We start from the raw sequence: 12,149 nt of genomic DNA, 5'->3' as shown, positions 1-12,149 counted from the left end.
ACTGTCGATGTGAAATGAGTTACCACTGGAGTATGTCGAGTCTTAGATATCACTTGCTGGCCAAGCATACAGCTGATGCAGAGAGCCCTCCTCCCCCTCGGTTAACATTGTCAATATTCCCATCTGTTGTTTCTTGTTGGGCTCGAGTTTGCCATGTTATGCATTCAGCGTAGTTTTTTTGAGCATGCAGTACCTTTGAGGGTATTCTGGAGAATATTGTGGACAGTATTTGTCTTTGTTTTGGATTGTTACAAAAATAATAAACATACATGTTGTATTTATCCACTCCCATGTTGATAAGAGTATTAAAAACTAGAAAAATATCCCTTTAAGGTACATTTAGAACAGATCAAAAATGTGTAATTAATCGCAAGTTAACTATGGACAATCATGTGATTAATCGCCATTAAATATTTTAATCAATTGACAATCCTAATACAAATACATGTAGGCCAAGTCTGTATATTTGGATTAGACTGGTATGATGTCCTTATTTGGTTATAATCATCAACATTGGTTCCTTGTCTCAATCACCTCCATGTCACCTGCTCTCCCTGCAGCAACCAAGTTATCTCCCTCTCCCTCTCTCTCTTTACTCTGAATGCACTACAGTGAATATGAATGGAATATAATAATAATAATAATAAACTTTATTTATAAAGCATCTATCAAAACTGCTTTACATAAAATAGAGAAAAAAATAACAATAAAATTGGCGACAGAATAAAAACACAATAAAACATTAAGACATGTTAAAACACCATTACAATAATCAAGCTGTGAAGAAATAAAAGCATGTATGATGATTTCAGTGTCTTTATAACTCAAGATCGATCTGATCCTGGATATATTCCTGAAATGGTAAAAACATGTCTGAACAAGTTTGTTAACATGGCTTTCAAAGTGTAGGCTGGGATCAAATATGACACCAAGGTTTTTGGCCTATGACCTAACATTGTTGGATAGAGGACCCAGAGATGATTAAATTTGGGAATGTAAGTGATCTGGGCCAATAATGAGAATTTCAGTTTTGTCAGAGTTCAATTGAAGGAAATTATTTGACATTCAGTATTTAATATCTGTTGACAGTTAACTAAATGGGACAGGTTTGTATGGTTGTCGGGCTTCACTAGAAGATATAATTGTGTACTGTCTGTTATTAAAAAAACTACAAACAATATTGAAATACAAATACATGTAGGCCAAGTCTGTACATTCGGATTAGACTGGTATGGTGTCCTTATTTGGTTATATCATCAACATGAACCTTTTCTCACTCACCTCCATGTCACCTGCTCTCACTGCCTAACAGCAACCTCATTCTCTCATTCTCTCTCTCTCTCTTTTAAATCTGAACGCACCACAGTGAACATGAAAGAAATATTTATTTATGAGTAAAGAGGTGGTGTTTTTAACAATTATGTTCCGGAATGAATCATTTAAAATTTCTGGTCTGAATAGCAATGATTGTTAAAGTTACATCAAGAATCATTGACACATCTTGTGCACTAGTAATCCGCTGCCTGGTACTCATTTCCACACTGTTCTCATATTTCTCGTTTTTAGAGGCCCAAAGACTTCAGAATATCCCCGGCAGCCTTTCTCTTTGACATGACGGCACTTAAATCCTTGATAAAAACAACAACGTTAATATTTTAACTTATGCGCATGACTGTTGGTAACTGGGTGAATGAGTAGCTGCTAATGTGCCCGGTGCACAAGATGGCGTCTCTCAACTTCCGGGTATGCGGGGTGAGCTTAACTGTTTCCGGTGGAAAGACCTGGATTGCGATAGGGGTAGCATAACGTAAGCAATAGCAGCGAACATGAGAAAATGATGTTTTTATTGTGATCTTTGGTAGATCTTGGAGACACCGTGTATAGAAAGTCATTTTGTTTTTTGTCTTGTCACTGACCGGCGTCCTGAACCGGAAACGGTTGTGCGCACCATCCTCAAACCGGAAGTAGTAGAACTGCGTCTTATGCAACCAGGGAATAGCATTTTATGGAAACAAATAACGTTAATGACTGCCAACATTTCTGAGAATTGATTGCCGTCCATAGCGATCGCGACGAGCAGCAAAAATATGCTGGACCAGTTGTGTTTGGATGTCTGTGTATGCTCGAAAACAGAAAAGCAAAGCCACAAGCAACACTCATTAAAAGTATTAGCTGGGAGAGCGAAGCCATATACAGATGTATATAGTGATGTCATGATATGGCTCTTTGAACGGCACTGACCTGTGGAATAGCAACTGCGAACCAGCACTATAGCACCAGCCAGGAACTGGAACCTGGTTCGCGTTGGTGAAAAGGGGATATTAGACAAACCGCATGCAGAGCTGCTAGAAACAGTATATGAGCTGCAGTACACGGTCAATCAATCAAATTTTATTTGTATAGCCCATATTCACAAATCACAATTTGTCTCATAGGGCTTTAACAAGGTGTGACATCCTCTGCCCTTAACCCTCAACAAGAGTTTGGAAAAACTACTAAAAAACCCTTTTAACAGGGTAAAAAGAAGGTAGAAACCTCAGAGAGCCACATGTGAGGGATCTCTCTCCCAGGACAGACAGAAGTGCAATAGATGCAACGTGTAAAGGAGAACATCAGAAAGATAAGGGTATTTACAGCATTGATTATAATAAACAGTTTGTAGCATAATGGAAGGTCAATGAATTGATGGAGTATCTGAGTAGACATATTGTCTATCAAGCATACCTGTTGTAATCATAGTCCACGATCGGCAGCCACCATCACAATCGGATGCCAACATAGTCCATCGACTATGTTGGCCAAGACAAGCCTGGACCAGCTCTAACTATAAGCTTTATCAAAAAGGAAGGTTTTAAGCTACTCTTAAACGTACAGATGGTGTCTGCCTCCCGAACTGAAAGTGGGAGATGATTCCACAGGAGAGGAGCTTGATAGCTGAAAGCTCTGGCTCCTACTCTACTTTTAGAGACTTTAGGGACGACAAGTAAGCCTGAATTCTGGGAGCGCAGTGCTCTAGTGGGTTGATATGGTACTATCAGCTCTTTGAGGTATAATGGTGCCATATTATTAAGGGCCTTGAAGGTGAGGAGGAGAATTTTAAATTCTATTCTAGATTTAACCGGAAGCCAGTGTAGTGAAGCTAATACTGGAGAAATGTGGTCTCTTTTCTTGGTTCTTGTCAGGACACGTGCTGCAGCATTTTGGACAAGCTGCAGAGTCTTTAACGACTTACTGCTGGAGCCTGATAATAAGGAATTACAATAATCAAGTCTGGATGGAATAAAGGCGTGGACTAGTTTTTCTGCATCTTTTTGAGAAAGGATATGTCTGATTTTTTGAGATGTTACATAAGTGAAAGAATGCGGTCTTAGAAATTTGTTCAGTGGAAATTTACAAAGTGTGTCCTGATAATGAGGATGGAATTGGGCCGAGCACAGAACCCTGAGGAACACCGTGGTTAACTTTGGTGCGCACAGATGACTCATCATTAATTTGCACAAATTGGAATCGATCTGAAAAATAGGATTTAAACCAGTTTAGGGAGGTTCCTTTAATGCCAATTAACTGTTCTAGTCTCTGTAATAAAATCTGAGGATCAATATTGTCGAATGTTGCAATAAGATCTAACAGAACGAGGACAAACACAAATCCCTGATCTGAAGCTATTAAAAGGTCATTAGTGACTTTTGCCAGGGCTGTCTCCGTGCTGTGATGAGCTCCAAACCCCCAATGAAAGTCTTTATATACATTTTTTTTCCTGGAGAAACTCACACAGCTGTTTGGTTACAACCTTCTTGAGGATTTTTGACAGGAAGGGGAGGTTAGATATCCTTCTTTGGATCATGATTGTGGTGGCAGCTGAACATAGACTATGATTGCAGCAGGACTGCTTGATATATAATATTTCTCCTCAGATACTCGACCATTACTGACAATAATCCATCAATTCATTGACCTTCAGTTATGCTTCAAAATGTTTAAATCAATGCTGCTAAAACCTTTATTTTGATGATGTTCTCCTTTACACTTGACATCTATTGCACTTCTGTCCGTCCTGGGAGAGGGATCCCTCACATGTGGCTCTCTCTGAGGTTTCTACGTTCTTTTTACCCTGTTAAAAGGGTTCTTTAGTAGTTTTTCCTTACTCTTGTTGAGGGTTAAGGGCAGAGGATGTCACACCTTGTTAAAGCCCTATGAGACAAACTGTGATTTGTGAATATGGGCTATACAAATAAAATTTGATTGATTGATTAATTGATTTAGTTGGCTAAAACCTCCGGTCCCAGGGTTTTGATTACAGCTAGTTTAAAGGACTGTGGTACATATCCTGATGATAATGACAGATTGATTGTTTTCAGTAAAGTAATATTAATAAGGGGTAGAATCTCTTTAAGTAACTTTGTAGGAATGGGATCTAAGATACAAGTCGCGGGTTTAGACGATGAGATTATTGTGGTCAGCTGATCAAGGGTGTTTAGAGAGAAGCTGTCTAAATAATTGGTAGGATTCTCAGCTGTTCCTGAGGTTTCTAATAGTTAGAATTTTATCGTTGAAGAAGTTCATAAACATATTGCTATTCAGGGATGGAGGAATACTGGGTTCAATGGAGCTGTGACTCTCTGTCAGCCTGGCTACAGTGCTGAAGAGAAACCTGGAGTAGTAGGCAGCTCTATGCTTTAACACTATTTTTCCAGGCTAGGTGATTTTCAATACAGATGTTGGAGCGCCACTTCCTTTCTAGTTTTCTTGACGCTTGTTTTAATTCATGTGTGATGGAATTGTACCAGGGAGCTAATTTAATCTGTTTTACACGTTTCTTTTTTAGAGGCACTAAGTTTAATGTTAATTGTAATAAGTTTGTTTGATTTTTGTGTGGAATTCTCCCTCTGTTAATGTTTGATTTAAATAATTTAATGGGACCAGACACAATTTAATGGGAGCAGACACAATGCTTGATACAATACAATTGACGTAAATGGTGCCCACTTCAAAAAACATAAAATGCCTCCATACTGCTTCTGTGGTGTCATCCAAGTGTCTGTCAGCCCCAACATTCAAATTCAACAAGGTAATTTACTCCATGTTTTTGCCAAAATGTCCTCTGTGATCCAGGTGTGAACGCGGCCTCCAGGGGATGATAGCATTGTACATTGCACAAAAACTTTTTTTCAATGTGTATTATAACTTTGTATATTATTGCCGGTTAAGTTATCAGTTCAAAGCAGGCCAAAATGATCACCAGGGCACCGGGAAATGTTCCGGTGCTCCCTATGTGCAGTCTGCCACTGCCTATAAGTATTCTTCCTGCACTTAGCAAGATTATGGAAAGGATTGTTCATGTTCAGATCCGAGACTGTAACTTTAACATTAACAACTTGATTACCAAATATCAACATGCATACAGAAAGAGCTACTCGACCTGTAAGGGAGATTGATAACTCAAAAATAGTGGGAGTGGTTATGTTAGATTTCGATGTCATTGATTAAGATATTTTAATTGAAAAGCTTAAATGTTATGGTTTTAGTCCATCTACACTGGTGAGGAGTTATCTTTCCTCAAAAACACAGAGGGTCTGCTCCAGTTGTGTAACCATCATGTTTACGCTCTGACTAGTTGTTATTATGAAAACAATAAGAATGATAATTATGGATGTAAAGATGTTATTAATGGTAGCAGCTACAGTTAATATAATAATAATTATAATAATAGTTGTTGTCGTCTGATACCTGCAGAGAGAGAAAAGGAGAGACTATGGGAGGGAAAAAAACAAAGTTAGTGACATGTAATTAAATAATTAAATGTGGGGGCAGAGTGACAGAAAGAAGGGGAGAAGTGCTCAGTGCAAGATGGGAGTTTACCCAGCAGTCTAGGCCTATAGCAGCATGACTAAGGGATGGTTCAGGACTCACCTGATCCAGCCCTAACAATAGGCTTTATCAAAAAGTAACGTTTTATGTCTAACCTTAAAAGTAGAGATGGTGTCTGCCTCAACTCTTTTTGGTGCTGACGTGCTACGGTAAGCGTATTGCATCATTTCCTCTCTGAACTAGCTCTTCTGCTAAAACCGATATTTCTCTGTATTACTACGGCTAATCGCCAATCTACAATTAAACATTCACGTATATCACTCCCTACTCTCTGGTGCTCTAACGACTCTATGTTTTTCCATCTGAGTTTCAACAGACTTTTCTGTTTGAGCTCACCCTCATAGGCTAACAGGCTAGTATATTAGCGATGGCTTCTCTCCCTCCCTCTTGCTCCACTGCTCTCTCCTGTTCCGAGTGTCTAATATTCAGTTACTCCTCTGCCTCCTTTAACAGTAGTGGTACGACCAGTGATGACATGTTTAGCCACATATTGTCATTTGATCGCTGGCTGTCGAGGTGGTGTCCTGCAAACGGTATGGGCTTTTTAGACAATTGGCAAACTTTTTTGAGGACACCTGGTCTTGTGATGAGAGACGGCGTTCATCCCACTTGGGATGGGGCAGCTCTCTTATCTAGGAATATTACTCAGTCTATAAAATGACAACCCAGAGTTGGCACCAGGAAGCAGAGCTGCAGTCGAGACTGTGTCTGCCCCCCAGTCCCATTAAATTATTTAAATCAAACATTAACAGAGGGAGAATTCCACACAAAAAACTACTAAAAATTAACAAAACATCTGCAACAACACAACAAACAAAGACTTTTAAATGTGGTCTTTTAAACATAAGATCATTATCATCAAAGGCTGTTTTAGTTATTGAATTAGTCTCAGATCAAAAAATAGATTTATTGTCCCTCACTGAGACCTGGCTGCATCCTGATGAATATGTCAGTCTAAATTAATCTACTCCCCCTAGTCATATAAATAAACACATTCCCTGAGATTTTGGCCGAGGAGGTGGAGTTGCTGCTATTTTTAAATCCAGTTTATCAATTACTCCTAAACTAAGCTACAACTCATTTGAAAGTCTTGTTCTTAGTCTTCCACACCAATCCAAGAAATCACAACAGCTAATCATATTTGCTGTAGTTTACCGTGCTCCTGGGGCTTATTCTGAATTTTTAACGCAATTCCCTGAGTTTTTATCAAACCTAGTTCTAAAAACAGATAGTTATTATTTTTGGTGACTTTAATATTCATGTTGAAAATAATAATGATAGCCTTAGTGTAGCATTTATTACTGTACGAGACTCAATTGGTTTCAGTCGGTGTGTACACCAACCTACTCATTGTTGTAACCACACACTTGACCTTGTATTATCATATGGTGTCACAATTAAACATCTAGTAGTATTTCCACATAATCCAATTCTATCAGACCATAATTTAATAACCTTTGATTTCTCATTATCAGACTATACGCCAATAATGAAAAACTCCTTTTCTAGATGTCACCTGATAGTGCTGTAGCTAAATTTAAGGAAATAATTTCAATTACATTTGACCCTGTACTATCCGGATATATATATATATATATATTGTCAATAGCTCTGTAAACTTATTACAATTAACATTAGATTTAGTGCCTCTAAAAAAGAAACGTGTAAAACAGATTAAATTAGCTCCCTGGTACAATTCCATCACACATGAATTAAAACAAGAGTCAAGAAAACTAGAAAGGAAGTGGCGCTCCAACATCTGTATTGAAAATCACCTAGCCTGGAAAAATAGTGTTAAAGCATATAAGAAGGCCCTCCACAAAGCAAGAGCTGCCTACGACTCCAAATTAATAGAAAAAAATAAAAGCTACCCCAGGTTTCTCTTCAGCACTGTAGCCAGGCTGACAGAGAGTCACAGCTCCATTGAACCCAGTATTCCTCAATCCCTGAATAGCAATATGTTTATGAACTTCTTCAACGATAAAATTCTAACTATTAGAAACCTCAGGAACAGCTGAGAATCCTACCAATTATTTAGACAGCTTCTCTCTAAACACCCTTGATCAGCTGACCACAATAATCTCATCGTCTAAACCCGCGACTTGTATCTTAGATCCCATTCCTACAAAGTTACTTAAAGAGATTCTACCCCTTATTAATATTACTTTACTGAACACAATCAATCTGTCATTATCATCAGGATATGTACCACAGTCCTTTAAACTAGCTGTAATCAAAACCCTGGGACCGGAGGTTTTAGCCAACTACAGACCGATATCCAACCTCCCCTTCCTGTCTAAAATCCTTGAAAAAGTTGTAGCCAATCAGCTGTGTGAGTTTCTCCAGGAACATAATGTATATGAAGACTTTCAGTCTTGGTTTAGAGCCAATCACAGCACGGAGACAGCCTTGGCAAAAGTCACTAATGACCTTCTAATAGCTTCAGATCAGGGATTTGTGTCTGTCCTCGTTCTGTTAGATCTTAGTGCAGCATTCAACACTATTGACCATCAAATTTGATTACAGAGACTAGAACAGTTAATTAGCATTAAAGGAACCGCCCTAAACTGGTTTAAATCATATTTTTCAGATCGATTCCAATTTGGGCAAGTTAATGATGAGTCATCTGTGCGCACCAAAGTTAACCACGGTGTTCCACAGGGCTCTGTGCTCGGCCCAATTTTATTCTCATTATACATGCTTTCACTAGGAAACATTATCAGGACACACTCTGTTAAATTCCACTGCTATGTGGATGACACCCAGTTATACTGGTCAATAACACCTGAACAGTGTAATCAATTAACTAAACTCCAAGCATGTCTCAAGGACATAAAAACCTGGATGACCCACAATTTTCTCTTATTAAACTCAGATAAAACAGAGGTTCTAATACTTGGTCCTAAACACCTTAGAGATACATTATCTAATGATATAGCTGCGCTAGACAGCATTGCCCTGGCTTCCAATGAAACAGTCAGGAACTTGGGAGTGATCTTCGATCCCGATTTGTCCTTTAATTCTCACTTAAAACTAATTTCTAGGACCGCCTTCTTCCACTTGCGTAATATCTCAAAAAAAATCAGACATGTCCTTTCTCAAAAAGATGCAGAAAAATTAGTTCACGCCTTTGTTACATCCAGACTTGATTATTGTAATTCCTTATTATCAGGCTCCAGCAGTAAGTCGTTAAAGACTCTGCAGCTTGTCCAAAATGCTGCAGCACGTGTCCTGACAAGAACCAAGAAAAGAGACCACATTTCTCCTGTATTAGCTTCACTACACTGGCTTCCGGTTAAATCTAGAATAGAATTTAAAATTCTCCTCCTCACCTTCAAGGCCCTTAATAATATGGCACCATTATACCTTAAAGAGCTGATAGTACCTTATCAACCCACTAGAGCACTGCGCTCCCAGAATTCAGGCTTACTTGTCGTCCCTAAAGTCTCTGAAAGTAGAGTAGGAGCCAGAGCTTTCAGCTATCAAGCTCCTCTCCTGTGGAATCATCTCCCACTTTCAGTTCGGGAGGCAGACACCATCTGTACGTTTAAGAGTAGCTTAAAACCTTCCTTTACGATAAAGCTTATAGTTAGAGCCGGTCCAGGCTTGTCTTAGACCTGCTCTTAGTTATGCTGCTATAGATCTAGAAGGTCGGGGGACACATGACACACGGAGCTTCTCTTCCCAGCTTCTCCTTCCTCTTCTCCCTCCTTATCACATCAAAGAAATGAATATCTCATCAATACATGTTACTGACTTGACTTCTTCCCCGGAGTCCCTTTGCCTTATCGTCCGCAGATCCAGGGCCACAGCTGTGGCCACATCGTGGATAATAATGGTGGATCCTGTATCATGTTGGCATCTGATAATGGTGGTGGACCACGATTGAGGTGGCAGCTGATGATGGATCCTGATGGCGGCAGTGGATCATGATTGTGGACTGTGGTGGCATCCGATTGTGATGGTGGATCCTGATCGTGGTGGCTGCTGACCATAGACTATGATTACAACAAGACTGCTTGATACTCAACCATTACTGACAATAATCCATCAATTCATTGACCTTCCATTATGCTACAAAGTGTTTATTCTAATCAATGCTGCTAAAACCCTTATCTTTCTGATGTTCTCCTTTACACTTGACATCTATTGCACTTCTGTCCGTCCTGGGAGAGGGATCCCTCACATGTGGCTCTCTCTGAGGTTTCTACGTTCTTTTTACCATGTTAAAAGTTTTTTTTTGTAGTTTTTCCAAACTCTTTTTGAGGGTTAAGGGTAGAGGATGTCACACCCTGTTAAGTGAGCTGCTTTTTCAGACATGCAAATGTTGCAGCACTGTAAGAATGTGCATGATAAGTGCTGAGTTTGACACTAGAGGGTGACAGATGTTTCAACCTTTCCACACAGACAATTTGAAGGAAAGGACAAGAGGGAAACAGTGTTTCTTTTTAATGTTTTATTCAAGAGGAAAGGTGGAAACTGCCACACATTATATTAATCACTCAGATACCTTACAAAACTGCTTACCTTTACTTAAAGGTCCAGTGTGTAAGATTTAGGTGAAAGGGATCTATTGGCAGAAATTGAATATAAAATAATCCTTGTGATGTTTTCACTAGTATGTTTCATCTATATTGCACAAATTGTTTTTTTCTTTAACCTAGAATGGGCCCTTTAAATTTAAATACTTTATATTAACTTCGGGAGTGGGTCCTCTCTATGGAGGCCGTCATGTTTTTGCAATAGTCCAAACTGGATAAATTAAACACCTTTTTTTATGACAACTGAGGGTTCTCTTTCATGTTTGGAAGAGGAGGCTGAGCTGAGGGGTATTCAGCTGCAATATACAACTTCACCACTAGATGTCACTAAATTCTACACACTTAACCTTTAATACTGCTTGAACAGTTTCAGTACATTTGTTAAACAACTCGTTTTTGCCAAGGTTTTAGTCCGTCAAAAATATAATTAATATATTTTGCTTTGCTTTGTTCATTCGTAATTTATTATTTATATACACTTACAAATCGATTCCCTTAAAAATAAATCTCTTCATCTGGATACTTTTTAAACTTGGCTTTCCATTTTCTTCTATTGTTTTTTGTTCTCAAATCTTTGAATGATATATGATAGCTGATATATTCATTGATTTGATCAGTATCAGAGTATCTTCAGTAGTTTCAGCTGAATTTAAGAATGAATGCTCACACAGAATGACAATTATAGATTTTGGCCCTGATCTCTTACATGGAGTCGCAATACTATGCGATCCATAACTGTCTATCAGCACAGGAGAAATAATGACCGCCCTTTCATTGTACATAAACTTACATGAAAATGAATATGTCCGTTCGTAAAGCGAATACCTCCACCATGGCCTAACAGTTCTTATTGAACCACATTTTATTTCAATAGATCAATATTTTTACTGAGTAAAACACCTGGATCCACATCCAGATCCACACAGGAATATAATGGGTTCTTTCGTGGGTCATGCTCCATCGCTCCACAAAATGGTAGTGTAGTTTTTGCGTGATCCTGCTAACAAGCTAACAAACAAAGAAAAACACGTCTTTGGCGGAGGTAACAAACTAGAATGGCGTTCAGTAGAGCGCATACCTTCACCACAAGCTCCCTTAAATTCAATTGAAATGAGATGGTCTGGTCTTCTTATAGGATCACCAGCTTGTCCTCTCTTTACAGCTGTCACCTAGCAACAGAGCTACCGATGAAAAAGTTGTTCAGTTGATTAAAAAGATGTTTGTTTTTTTCAACACGTCTACCATTAGATGTCCGGTTAAGTACATACACCTGTTTTTTTGTCTCTTTCTGTACATTGAGTGCAACGGAAAAAACGGAGTCAAATTTCTTGTATGTGTACACATACATGGGCAATAAAGCTGATTCTGATTCTGAAGTGAGACACAGCTTGTGTATCTTTACAGAGTACTTCTCTTCCTGCCTATGTTCCTCCACCTGTTGATCGCCCTGATTAGTTCCACCTTAACCCCATGAGCTTCCCTCTGTAGTGTATTTAGTCTTTGTTCTCCCACTTCTGTTTTCCAGTTTGTTGCAGTACTTTGTGTTTTTGACTTATGTTCTGTTTCTCAACTTCATCTTTGCTTACTAATTTGGATACCTTTGCCTGAACTGTTTTCTGTGGTGCATTTTGAGACTTTGTGTCGCACTGTTGAGTCCTCTGTCTGTTGGTTTATCAAGATCTATGAATGATTCCCTAAGAAACTTGCGAAAATGTAAAAAAAAACATTCATCCAATGTTA

Source organism: Hippoglossus stenolepis, chromosome 6 (assembly GCF_022539355.2).
Source record: "Hippoglossus stenolepis isolate QCI-W04-F060 chromosome 6, HSTE1.2, whole genome shotgun sequence".
Lineage (NCBI taxonomy): Eukaryota > Metazoa > Chordata > Actinopteri > Pleuronectiformes > Pleuronectidae > Hippoglossus > Hippoglossus stenolepis.
This window is presented reverse-complemented; position numbering follows the sequence as displayed.